Below are 13,387 nucleotides of genomic sequence, written 5' to 3'. Positions count from 1 at the left end.
GATAATATTAATCGTTAATATTATGGATTTAAAATGGGCTTCAGATGGGCCTTATAGATGATTAATTGATTGGATCAATTTATCCCTGCATTTGATGTATGGATGTGTGATGTGCTACGTAAATGGGCCATAAGTGCTTGGCCCATGCTCAATCGACAGTGGCTCTTGCGCACACCATGGCTGAATGCACATCATTACCATGGTGTCCCTTTTGGTCATTGGATGACCTCCCTCAATGGTGGGCCCCATACCTCATCAAGAGGTTACGTGCGGAACCCTAGCCAATTTAGGCCCACCGAAATCTGGCTTTATGAAAGTCGGTGGGAGCCACTTTGGTTTGACCTAAAATAAGAACTAGGGCGTAATTAACTGTTCCCTCCAGCTAATATGAGTGCATGTGATAGGGAGATTCATATGATGAACTCTCTAAAGGCCTTCCATCATTAGCATGAGGATGGGTCCTTCAGTAATGAGGAAACGCACCAGAAAATGGGCTATCCATTTGCTATTGGGCTTGTCTGAGTGTTTCATAAGATGAGAGGGGCGTCATAGACCGATGTGGGAGGGGCTTCACTAGAAAATGGGAACTCTCTCACGGTACTTTGGCGTTCATGAATATGATGGGTAAGCACTCACTGGACAGAAAGGTTTACCCGAAAATGGATATGATCTTTCACAGAAAGGTGGTGGGGTTATGCAGCTGAAACAGTTGGCTCCATGCACCCTATGTGATTTTCCACATTTCCAGAGACAACCCGTAGTCTCCGTCACTGAGAAATGAGGGAAATCTCAGAGATGAATAAATGGAAATGGAATGTAGGTTAAAATCCATACCTATGTAATGAACATGAATCAAATTAGGTTGTGGACTGATGTTTGCTCTTTTATCAGAAAATGGCAAACGGATCTTTTGAAAAATTACTTGATGACAACAAGTTGAAGGGCCCAAACTATGTCGACTGGTACAGGAACCTTATGCTGGTCCTAGCTTCTGAAAAGCTAGACAAAGTGGCAAAGAATCTTGCCCCGGAGTGTCCGAGAGATAGGGCTTTTGAGGCCCGAAGGAGAGACTATCAGGAATGGAAGGAGAAAAACTCCCTTGCCCGGTGTTACATCATTGCCTCCTTGGACAAGCCAATACATAGGCAGTTCAATCAGATCGAACTTGCCAAGGACATATTGGACAGTCTCAGGACGATGTATGAAGAGCAGAATCATTCTACTCGACAAAAGGTCTTGAAACAGTTCATGACCGCACAAATGACCAAGGGCCAATAAGTTCACGATCATTGTCTTCGGATGATGAGATATATCAACAAACTGGAGGCTCTTGGATTCGGGCTGGACCTTGCGACCCAGATAGATGCTATCCTTAATTCTTTGCCTCCTTCCTTCAATCCGTTCATCATGAACTATAACATGAACAAACTGAATGTCAGCTTGCAAGAGCTCAGCAATATGTTGCAAAGAGCTGAAGAACTGATTAGAAAGGATGAACCCGTAGCTATGCTTGTTGAAGCTAGCAAGACAGGCAAGAGAAAGAGGAAGGCAAAGAAGTCTCCGAAGAAAGCCACTAAGGGCAAGAAGTAGAAGAAAGACAAAGCATCGGATGCCTCTCACTTCTGCAAGAAGATCGGCCACTGGAAAAGGAACTGTCCTGCCTACCTGGAATCCAAGAAAGGTAATTTCGAAACTTGTGTTATAGAAACCAATTTATTGGTAGCTTCTGCGTCCTGGTGTATTGACTCCGGGGCTTCAACTCATGCGTGTAACTCACTGCAGGGGTTCAAAGTAAGCAGAAGGCTGAGTGAAGGAGAAGTCACACTCTACTTGGGGACTACTACAACTGTTGCAGCCGCGGCCATAGGAACCATGGAGTTACTTTTTAGAGAAGGAATAATTGTACTGAAAGATTGTCTTTATGTACAAAATTTAAGGAGAAATTTGATTTCTGTCTCAAAACTGTGTGCAGATGGTTTTTCTGTCTTCTTTAGTAATACGATTACTATTAAAAGAAATAACAGATTCATCGCATACGGGGAACTGGAGAACGGTCTCTATGTTCTACATCCTTCTCTAGAAACTAACATAACCGAAACTACGTCGGCTGAAATCCCCAAGAAGAGAGCCCGTGATACAGTTAATCCCACGTGTCTGTGGCATTATCAACTTGGCCACATTGGTGTTGACCGAATCACAAGGTTGGTAAAGGATGGTCCTTTGGATTTTTTAACTATAGAAGATCTTCTCATTTGTGAGCCTTGCCTACAAGGCAAGATGACGAAACGACCATTTTACGGTAAGCCTGAAAGATGTACAGGCACATTTGACCTAATACATACTGATGTATGTGGTCCCCTGAGTGTTAGGACACGAAATCAACACGTGTATTTCATCACCTTCACAGATGATTTTTCACGATATGGTTACGTGTACCTAATGAGACACAAGTTTGAATCCTTTGAAAAGTTCAAAGAGTTTAGACAAGAGGTTGAGAAACAGTTAGGAGAGAAATTAAAGCCCTTCGATCAGATTGAGGTGGCGAGTATCTCTTTGACGAATTCAGGGACTACTTAAAGGACAATGGGATAGTATCACAAATAGCTCCTCCTGCTACACCACAACTTAACGGTGTTTCAGAGAGGAGGAATAGGACCTTATTGGATATGGTCCGGTCGCTTCTCATACACTCAGAGTTACCCACATCCTTTTGGGGTTACGCATTAGAGACTGCGATTTACATGCTGAATCGGGTTCCAACCAAATCGGTTCCGAATACTCCATATGAACTTTGGACCGGAAAGAAACCAAGTGTCAGACACTTGAAGATTTGGGGTTGTCCAGCACACGTTAAAAGAACGAGTGTAGACAAGTTGGAATCCAATACCAGCCGTTGCCTATTTGTAGGTTACCCAAAAGGCTCTGTAGGTTACCTATTTTATGACCCAAGTGAGCAGAAAGTGTTCTGCAGTCGAAATGCACAATTCTTGGAAACTGATTACATCCTGGACACCCATCATCAGGAAGTTGTTCTTGATGAGGAGAGCTCAGGAGCAGTGGGTGATGTCCCACAAGTTCCAGGTAGTGACCAACCTAGAAGATCCACTCGGGTATCCAGGCCACCACTCCGTTATGGTTATGACCAGGATAGTTACCTGGTGGAAACCTTGACTAGTGAGGAGGATCCCGTAACTTATGCGGAAGCTATGTTGGACATAGATTCCCAGAAGTAGGTGGAGGCCATGAGAGAAGAGATGGACTCAATGGAGACCAATGGAGTCTGGACTCTAGTAGATCCGCCCTTTGGGGTAAAAGCAATCGATTGCTAATGGATTTACAAGAGGAAGAAGGGCCCCGATGGTAGGGTTGAGACCTTCAAAGCTCGTCTGGTAGCGAAAGGGTACACTCAGAAAGAGGTCATCGATTATGAGGAAACATTTTCGCCTGTGGCCATGCTTAAATCCATTAGGATCCTGCTAGCTTAGCAGCATACCATGATTATGAATGAGATTTGGCAGATGGATGTCAAAACTGCATTCCTGAATGGAAATCTTACTGAAGATATCTATATGCAGCAGCCACAAGGCTTCATTGCTGCAAGTTAGGAAAACATGGTATATAAACTTAATAGATCCATTTATGGACTTAAGCAAGCTTCTAGAAGTTGAAACATCCATTTTGACTCTACTGTCAAATCGTTTGACTTTGAGCAAAATCCGGATGAACCCTGTGTCTGTAGGAAGTACAGTGGAGATAACGTTACCTTCTTGGTTCTGTATGTAGATGGCATTCTACTCATTGGGAATGATGTAGGAATGTTATCTACGGTGAAAGTATGGCTTTCACAGCAATTCTCCATGAAAGACCTCAGAGAAGCCTCCTATAAACTGGGTCTTCGACTCTATAGAGATAGATCGAAGCGGATAATAGGATTATCCCAATCTGTTTACATTGACAAAATAGTCAAAAGATACAGCATGGAAAACTCCAAGAAACTAAATGTTCCTTTCAGGCACGGCGTCACTCTCTCCAAGAAGATGTCTCCCAAGACTTCTGAGGAGATTGATGGCATGAAAGACGTTCCCTATGCCTCTGCCGTAGGGAGCATCATGTATGCCATGCTGTGCACTCATCCTGACATTGCTCAGGCAGTGAGTGTAGTAAGCAGATTTCAGGCCAACCCAGGGCAGGAGCACTGGACTGCTGTGAAAAACATACTTATGTACCTTCGAAAGAAAAAAGAGTTTTGTCTAGTATTCGACGGTAGCTCACTACAGATCCAAGAGTATACAGATGCCGATTTCTAGTCAGATCCAGATGATAGAAAGTCTACATCTGGATATGTTTTCACGATAGGATCGTGTGCTGTTTGCTGGAAAAGCAACAAACAGGGGTCCACTATAGACTCCACGACCAAATGATGTACTTTATGAGTTTATTGTAAATGAATAAAAGTGCATATTTGATTCATGTTTCCTTGGTATGTTTTTGTGTAATACCCTTAAACTGGACACTTAATGAGACTCGTGTTAGTTTAGAATGTTCACAGCTAGTGGGTCAGTTTGGGGAGACCTATCCTGACAAGGCTGACACTGTGGTGCCACCAAGTCGGTTGGGGTGGCCTATCTCAGCTGCCAGGGTGAGACCCTAGGCACATACAGTGTAGGATTAATTGAATCTATGAACTGGACCAGATTTCCAGAATTGCCCAGGACCTTGGAGATTGATGGGCAAAACTGGAAAGTTACACCCGACCCCTAGACTCGATTATGATACTGCACTAGGTGTCGGATTGGGCTGTCTTTGATGTACCATTCAGTGAGATCCTTAGCGGGGGTCAAAACCTGGGTATGTTGGGACAGTCCGAGAATTCATCTGAGTGGGTGATCATAGTGACAGGATCAGCCCCTTTGCCGGACAAAGGTAATGATCGGGGATGCACTCTCACTGATGGAAACCAAGACTGCCGGCAGCCGATTTCAAACGTTGAGATTTGTTTTGCAAAATATATTTTATATGAGATATAAAAGTATATATATTATGGTTTCTAAAAGGTTTGCAAGAAGGTTTTAATTCCCGGGATCCATATAAGTAGAGAGTGCAACACTGTTCCTTGCAGCCGAGGGAGAGGTCCTTTCTTGTCGGGCAGTGTATGATCATTATGGGCTGAGAGGTTAAGTGTAAGACCATTAAGGATAATACCTGATGAGCTAATCTTGCATCTGCCCACAGTCCCTGGGTGTTACAAGGTGGCTTGGCCCAGGGACCACTTAGGGTAAGTGTTGGGCCCATAGAGCCCATTTGATGGGTTTCAGAGGGTGCACTGTCCATGACAGTGTATTCGGCCAGGCCTTGTAACAAAGGCTGGGCCGAACCCATGTGGCTGATGTGTAGATCAATGCTTGGGTCCCACGCTATACAAGGAAGCCCAACTGGGCAGCAGTTAGGAAGGTTAGGTGAGCACAAAGGCTTAATGGGCCTAAAGCCCATTTCAAACTGGGCTATTTTATTAGTTAATAATGGGGCGAATTCTGAGATGGATTAGCAGATAGGATAGGGTGTTGACCCTATCCACTCATAGAGTCCAAATCTGAATGTGATTCAGATCTAGAAACCTTCTAATGAGATTAGGAGAAAGCTAATCTAATCTGCAAATAAGATAAGGGTTTATCCCTATCACCTAAAAGAGGTCTTATCCAAATATGATTTGGATAAGCAGCTCCTAATTGGATCAGGAGCTGATCTTTTAGTTTAACAAAAGAAGGAGGGGGCGGCAGCCTTTAGAATACACACAATCAGATTTTCTTCAGTGCTGAAATCACAAAAAGAGAGAATTCTGCACCCTACGAATACTCTCTTGCCGCCCTCTTTGCCAGTTCGATCTCCAGTTGTGGGAGAAGTCAAGATTCAATCTTGATATCAGTTCTTTGAGAAAGAATTGATAGGAAGCTGTGCTCACGTGCCATCCCATTGATTCTTGCGAAGGACAGAGTTCTTGGAGAAGAACACTGCTGATTCTGCTCCATCCTGCACTGCGTCATTTTCAGTGGGAGCAATGTTTGGATCCGTCCTTGGGCGTGAACACCTTTATTGGGAGATACTATTTCTCCGTATCAGGTATAATCCTCTCCTACTCCTTTTGATTCAGATCTGGTTCAGTTTATGGTTCAAGAATGATCCTTGAAATTCGCCCCCTTATTCCGCAATCTTTGGGCGTCCATTCGATGGATCTCTCATCCCCTTGAATGTCGTTCATGGTTTATTAGGGTTTCCATGATTTATGCCTATAACTCGATTTTCTAAGCAAGGTGATTTGCAGTATGATCCAGAAATAGAGGGAACTTTGCGCAAGTTAAGGAGGGAAGCTCAGAGTCATTATGAAGAGAACAATCCAGGTTTGGATATCCTATCTGTTAGCAGTTCTGATTTGAGAGAGGAGGAAATCATGGCTGGAAGTCGAACTCTGAAAGAGCTTGCCACCCCTGATTTGAATCAACAACCCTTATGCATAACATTTCCTGCTTTAAATGCTGATGCTAATTTTGAATTAAAATCTGGACTAATACATCTCTTGCCCACTTTTCATGGTCTTGCAGGTGAGGATCCTCACAATTATCTAAAGGAGCTTCATGTGGTATGCACGAATATGAAACCCACGGGGGTGACTGAAGAACAAATTAAATTAAGAGCCTTTCCGTTTTCTTTGAAGGATTTGGCTAAGGATTGACTCTATTATCTACCCTCTGGGAGTATTACCACATGGAACAAAATGAAGAGACTATTTTTGGAGAAATATTTCCCAGCTTCAAAGGCGGCCAATATTAGAAAAGAAATTTGTAGTGTAAGACAATACAGCGGGGAGTCCTTACATGAATACTTGGAACGTTTTAAAAAATTATGTGCAAGCTGCCCCCATCATCAAATCATTGAGCAGCTACTCATCTAGTATTTCTATGAGGGTCTTCAACTCACTGATAGGAGCATGATTGATGCTGCTAGTGGAGGAGCTTTAGTGGATAAAACTCCCAAGGCTGCAAGAAACTTGGTTGCAAATATGGCGGCCAATTCTCAATAATTTGGCTCTAGGCTTGACCCTCCTTCAAAGCATGTTAATGAAGTAAATCTCTCTTCCTTTGAACAACAAATTGTGAGTCTAACTTCTCTTGTTCGTCAAATGGCTGCAGGTAATATGCAAACGGTGAAGGCTTGTGGGATTTGTTCGGTAGTAGGGCATCCAACCGATTTGTGCCCAACTCTTCAAGAGGTGCCCATTGAGCACGTGAATGCGGTAGGTGGTTTTCTGGGGCAACCGCAAAGGAAATATGATCCGTATTCGAGTACATATAATCCAGGATGGAGGGATCATCCCAATCTCAGCTATGGGAATCCAAACAACCGCCCAAGTTTCTAGTAATATCAGTCGCACCCCCCTAGACAACAGCCAACCCAAACTTCTAATTCTGGTATGTCTTTAGAGAATATTGTTAAATCTCTTGCCACTAATACTTTGCAATTTCAACAGGAGACGAGGACTAGTATCCAACGTTTGGACAATCAGATGGGCCAGATGGCAACCGCAATTAGTCGGTTTGAGGCGCAAATTTCAGGGAAATTACCCTCTCAAATGATAGTGCATCCAAAGGAAAATGTAAGTGCAATCGTTTTGAGAAGTGGTAAAGAGGTTGAGGTTCCAGCAAAGGCAGCCCCTGCATCGTTGATGCAAGAAAAGGAGAAAAACGCCATTCACAATGACGATGGCGTACCTAAGCGTAAGTTTCCACCTCTTTCTGATTATAAACCAGTACCTCCTTTTCCTCATGCTTTGGTAGAATCTAGAAAAGATGAGCAGTTTAAAGATTTTTATAAAACTTTTCGTAGATGCGAGGTAAATATTCCCCTTTTAGATGCTATTAAACAAGTGCCTCATTATGCTAAATTCTTGAAAGAACTGTGTACACATAAGAGGAAACAGAAACTGAAAGGATGTGAAAAGGTGAGAGTAGGGGAAAATGTTTCTGCAGTCATTCAAAGAAAACTCCCTACAAAGTGCAAAGATCCAAGTATGTTCACTATCCCTTGCACGATAAGTAACACTAGAATAGAGAAGGCCATGTTAGACTTAGGAGCTGCTATCAATGTCATGCTGATGGTGCGCAATCCATTCACTCCTAGCTGGCACTTGCGTGGCTCCTGAAAGGTACCTGAGATGGAGAAGGAGAAGAATCCCCGGGGGCTTGCCCGACGGGAACACTCTGATGGTTAAGTTAGTATTCTGTGGAAGAAGCAAGGAGAGGATCAAGGCTAAGAGTGCAGATAGCACGACTGATAGAAGTTACCTCTGTTTTCTAAGAGTAGGCTCCTTATAACAAAATTCCATTGCATCAGGCCCACTGGCCTCTAACAGGGCAGGTATAACCGCCACTGTCAGCTTGCTGCAGCCGTTACAGGCAGGGCTGAGGTGGCACGCGCGGGGTCGTCATTACAGGGTACATGCCTGTTAGGTGTAAGGCACCCTCTAAAGGTGACAGACACGATGCTGTCTGACGAGGGACGTGGTTGCTGTCCCCAGATTTGTCGGGTATGGTGGTCGGGCTGGAGATCCTCCTACGATATGTCGAACTGCTCTTTCGTGAGTTACCCTGTGCCGGGCTATCCCGCAAGCGACGAGCTGCCTGTGGCAAGCTATGCTGAGCTGTTTGGCCCGAGGTGTCTTCACCTCGGGGTACCTAGAGGCAGATTGGGGTGTTCCTGTCTGGGAGTGGCCTGAGATTCACTGGGAGGAGCTCAGGTATTATGAAAGGTCAGGGGGCCCCGAGCTCGGAGGCAGCTTGGGGTGCCTTAGCCTCGGAGAGGAGGTGTAGGCTAGGGGGCTCCCGGCGAGTAGTCTATCCCGCCGAGTTGTCGGGCTGAACTCGGTGGGACCTTCCCTCTGAGTTGCGGCTACGCTTGCTGTGCTGTCACGCTGAGTCATCGCTTGAGCAAGGTCATGCCCACGTGTATCCGTGCTACGAGGTCGGGCCAAATCACCCTCCATCAATTCCCCCCACTCCCTGTGCTGGCGGTGTTGACCCAGCGCGGGGAGTTCATGTTGCGCCGGGTGGATTTGGCTTCGGTACCCATGCCGCTTCGTCACGCATTTCGCCCAACTGGACCAGTCTAGTTCCCAGCTCAGTCAAAAGGAACCCGGGTCGCATTCAGTTTATGCGCAGACGTCACGCGATTCGGACTTCGCGAACGCCAAAAAACGCGCTAAACTGATTTCACCTCGAGGAACCCATAACCGGTTTTTTTGAGAGCCGTTGGATTGTCTCCATCTTGACCGTTAACGACCGGGTACAGCGGCTATAAATAGTGGGGGATCATTGGTCATTTCTTCGCCACAAAGTCCCCAGCGTCAGTGTTGAGCTCGCGTCTGAGGTCCCCAGCTTGGGTCTTCTAGCTCGGTTTCTTCCCCTAGTTCTGTTCACATTTCCTGTGGTGAGTCTCCGAGCTTCTTTTTCTTTTCCAAATATTCTTTCCTTTTCGCCTTGTAATGTCGTCTAGCATAGATAGCCTCATCGACGAGCCCGAGGTGGGTACCTCGGCTCAGGGTGTCTCTTCTGCCGCCCAGCCGTCCGATGTACGGGCGGCTTCGGGTCATCTGGCCTCCACCTCCGATCGAGGTCGGGCAGCTTTGGGTCATCTGGCCTCCACCTCCCACCGAGGCCGGGCGCCAGATCAGTTCGGCCCTTCCATCATGACTTTGGAGAGACTCCAGGACCTCATATAGAGGTTCAAACTTCCCAGGGAGTACTCTTATAGTCTTCCTACCGGCAGCTTTCCATGGGAGCACGGTCCCGACGAGATCGTGGTCTTCAGGGAGCAACTGGTTGTCGGGCTCCGACTTCCTCTTCATCCCCTGATTGTTGAGGTGCTGGTGCACTTTAACATCACTTTGCACCAACTTCACCCGAATTCCATACGGAATGTGGTTGGGACCATTTCCCTTTGCTTCGACCGTTCTCTCCCTATTGACCTAGATATCCTTAGCACCATCCTGGCCATAAAGAAGAATGCTTCGAGCACTCTCCCCAGGCACAGACGGTCTTATTACCTGTCTCCCCACCCGGGTTTTAAACTCATGCACAAGCTCCCGAGTAAAGTCCCGGCCTGGAAGTGGAACTACTTCGTAGTTCGGAGCAGCACGGGGTGGCCCTTCCCTACTGACTGGAGGGTGGCCGTTCAAGACCTAGTGTCATCCTCGATGGAGACCAAGAAGTCACTCCAGTCGTGGGCTCAGCTCGGGTTTAATTACAAGGACTTCACAGCCAAGGAGAAGCTCATCCAGGCCGGCTTGAGCCTGGGTAGGTTTTTCTCCACTTCGGCTCTTTTGTCCATATATTTACTTCGGGATTACTAACGCCGAGTTTCACTACAGGTCTCATGGAGGCGGAGAAGATTGGCGGTCAGAGGCTCTTCCGCCAAATGAAGAGAAAGAAGCGTGTAGCCAAGAAGGCACGCGTTGAGTCTCCGTAGGCCTCCGCCGAGGCTTAGCCTCCACAGGCTCCGGCTCCGGAGCCCGAGCTCCCCTGTACTCAACCCGTCATCGACCTGGAGGGGGACACGGTGCCTCAGGGTCCTGAGATAGCGGCAAAGCCCACCACTGAGCATGCCGAGACCGTTATCAGGGGTGATAAAGGAGCCACCCCTGAGGCACGCCCTGCAGAGGCTACAGCTGGGGCCTGCTCTGCTGATATCGCCGTCGAGGCTTCCGAGGAGTCCGCCCATGCGGCGGAGGTAACCGTTTCTAGCTCGAAGAGCCAGGGGGTGAAAGTATTCTGAACCCCCAGTGCAGTCTTCAGAAGAGCAAGGAGGCCGCGTACGCGGAGGAGGTCACAAAATGGGCTGATCTCACTCCTGGTCAGCTCGGTGCCCGGGTTGCTTCTCATACCATGGTGGTGAGTTCCCTGTGAAAGACTCCCCCCCCTTTTTTTTGACTGGTCTCCTTCTTGTAGGTGAACTCAGCCGTGCGTGCAAGTCTTGTATTAATTCGTGTGAGAATTGAGTTTTGACAACCATGTCGTCTACATAACATTCTAATTTTCTACCAATTAATGGCTCAAACAATTTATTTACAAGCCTTTGAAAGGTTGCCCCAGCATTTTTCAACCCGAAGGGCATAACCTCATCTACATAACATTCTTTATCCGTTGGGTCCATCTTGATTTGGTTATAGCCCGAATAGGCATCTAAGAAACTCAACAACTCGTGCCCTGAGGTCGCGTTCAGCAAGCAGTCGATTCTGGGGAGCGGGAAGTAGTCTTTTGGGCAGGCTTGATTTAGGTCGCTGTAGTCGACACACATGCACCATTTGCCATTAGCCTTCTTTACCAGAACGGGGTTGGCTACCCAGCTCGGGTAATGGACTTCTCTTATGAAGTCAGCTGCGAGGAGCTTCGTGACCTCCTCGTTGACCGCTTTCCATCGCTCCGGGGCTAGGTTGCACTTCTTCTGTCTAACGGGTCTAACTACAGGATCAGTATTGAGCTTGTGGGTTATAAGGTCAGGGTCTATACCGGGCATCTCTACTGCGGACCAAGCAAAAATGTCTAAGTTTTGAAGTAAGAAACTTACAAGTTCGGATCGTAGAGGTTCCTAGATGGAAGCACCGATCTGAAGCGTCCGAGCCGGGTCTGCTGCTGAAGTCGAAACAACGACTGTTTCTTCTGTGGGTGCAGCTCGTTCTTCGCCTTGCTTCATAGGCCGCTCCAGTTCGAGGTCGTCGGCCACTTTGGTCTTTCCCTTCAGGGCGGCAACATAGCACCTCCGGGACTCGAGCTGGTCGCCCCGTGCTACCCCCACACCGAAGTCTATAGGGAACTTCATTGCCAAATGATATGTGGAGACCACCGCCCGTAGGACATGGGTGATCGGCTGACCTATTATGGCGTTGTATGGGGAGGGGGTCGCGACCACCAGGAAGTCGTGGTTGAGTCTGACTACGCAGAGCCATGTGCCGACTTCCACAGGTACTGTTACTTTCCCAAGGGGCCTGACCTCTTCTCCGCTGAAGCCCACCAAAGGAGTGTTCGCGGGCCTCAAGTCACTTCCCTGCAACTGAAGCTGGTCGAACGCGACTTTGAAGAGAATATCTGTCGAGCTACCTGAGTCAACGAGGACGCACCTGACCTCGAAGTCGTTGATCCTTAGCTTTATGACAAGCGCGTCGTCGTGAGGGTAGAGGACCCTTCGCGCATCGTCCACCGTGAAGAAGATTGGTTCTTCTGTCTTCGGCCGCTTTGGAGGATTTTGTTCTTCCCTGGCAGCTTCGCGAACTGACGTCCGAGCTACTGCTGAGGTACAACCCACAACGATCGAGCCTCCCACTATCACGTGGATGGTGCCCCGAACCGGCCTCTCTTCCGGAGGCTACCTCTACGACTGTTCGGCCGGCCTGCTGTTGGACTCGGGAGTATCCTTACCGTGCTCTCCTTGCCGACCTGCCTTATTATTATTATTGTTATTATTTTGTACAAAATTCCTTAAATATCCGCGATGGATGAGCTCCTCTATCTCGTCGCGGAGGTTTTTAAAATTTCCGGTACTGTAACCGTGATCTCTGTGAAAACTACAATACAATTTCTTATTTCTCTCATTGGGATTCCCCCGCAGGCGGGGTGGCCACTTCACGTACGGGGCGTCCTTGATTGCCATCAGGATTTCGGCCCGCTTCGCATTCAGTGGGGTGTAATTAGTTCGGTCCACTACAGGAGCTCAGAACGGCTGACCCGGCTTTGCCCCCCGAGCTACGTCCTTCTTCTTTCGGCTGTCTCCTTGGCTGAAAGGTTCTCCTTCTCTCTTTCTTTTCTCGGGCGCTCTCTCACCCTTCTGGTTGATCTCTTCTTCCGTGGCTATGAACATGTCCGCAAGCTTAAGAAATTCAGTTATGGTCGCCGGCTGATTGACGACCATGTGCCACTTGAATTTTTTGTGCGTCACGCCCTTCTTGGCCGCTGCAAGGCGCACTGCGGGGTCCAGGCACGGTATTTACATGCATCTTTGAACCGCTTGATATAGCCCCAAATGGACTCTCCCTCTCTCTGGACTATGTTTGGAAGGCTTTCCTCAGTTCGCGGGCACCGTTTGCTGGTGACGAAGTGGGATGTGAAGGCTAGCGCGAACTGCGCCCAACTTCTTATCGATCTGGACGCCAGGTTTCGGTACCATGTGTGGGCCACTCCTCTAAAAGTGGTGGAGAAGGCCACGCACATGCAAGACTCACCGGCCCTCGCCAGGTGCATCTGTGACTGGAAGGCGTCTACATGATCATTTGGGTCGAACGACCCGTCATACTTGTCGAGAGGGGGGAGTTTGAAGTCCTTAGGCATTGGAACAGCCAGGAGCTCGG

At 47.5% G+C, this 13,387-nt stretch overlaps 1 non-coding gene across 1 annotated transcript; it reads right to left on the bottom strand.

The window, feature by feature from the left end:
- Positions 1-6,817: 6,817 nt before the first annotated feature.
- Positions 6,818-6,924, bottom strand: LOC148803700 (small nucleolar RNA R71). Its single transcript, XR_016081687.1, has one exon. It is a non-coding gene; the product is annotated as a small nucleolar RNA R71 (small nucleolar RNA).
- Between the last annotated feature and the right edge of the window lie 6,463 nt (positions 6,925-13,387).

This window comes from Nelumbo nucifera, chromosome 1, assembly GCF_055504915.1.
Source record: "Nelumbo nucifera cultivar China Antique chromosome 1, China Antique-T2T, whole genome shotgun sequence".
NCBI classification, from domain to species: domain Eukaryota; kingdom Viridiplantae; phylum Streptophyta; class Magnoliopsida; order Proteales; family Nelumbonaceae; genus Nelumbo; species Nelumbo nucifera.
This window is presented reverse-complemented; position numbering and strand designations above follow the sequence as displayed.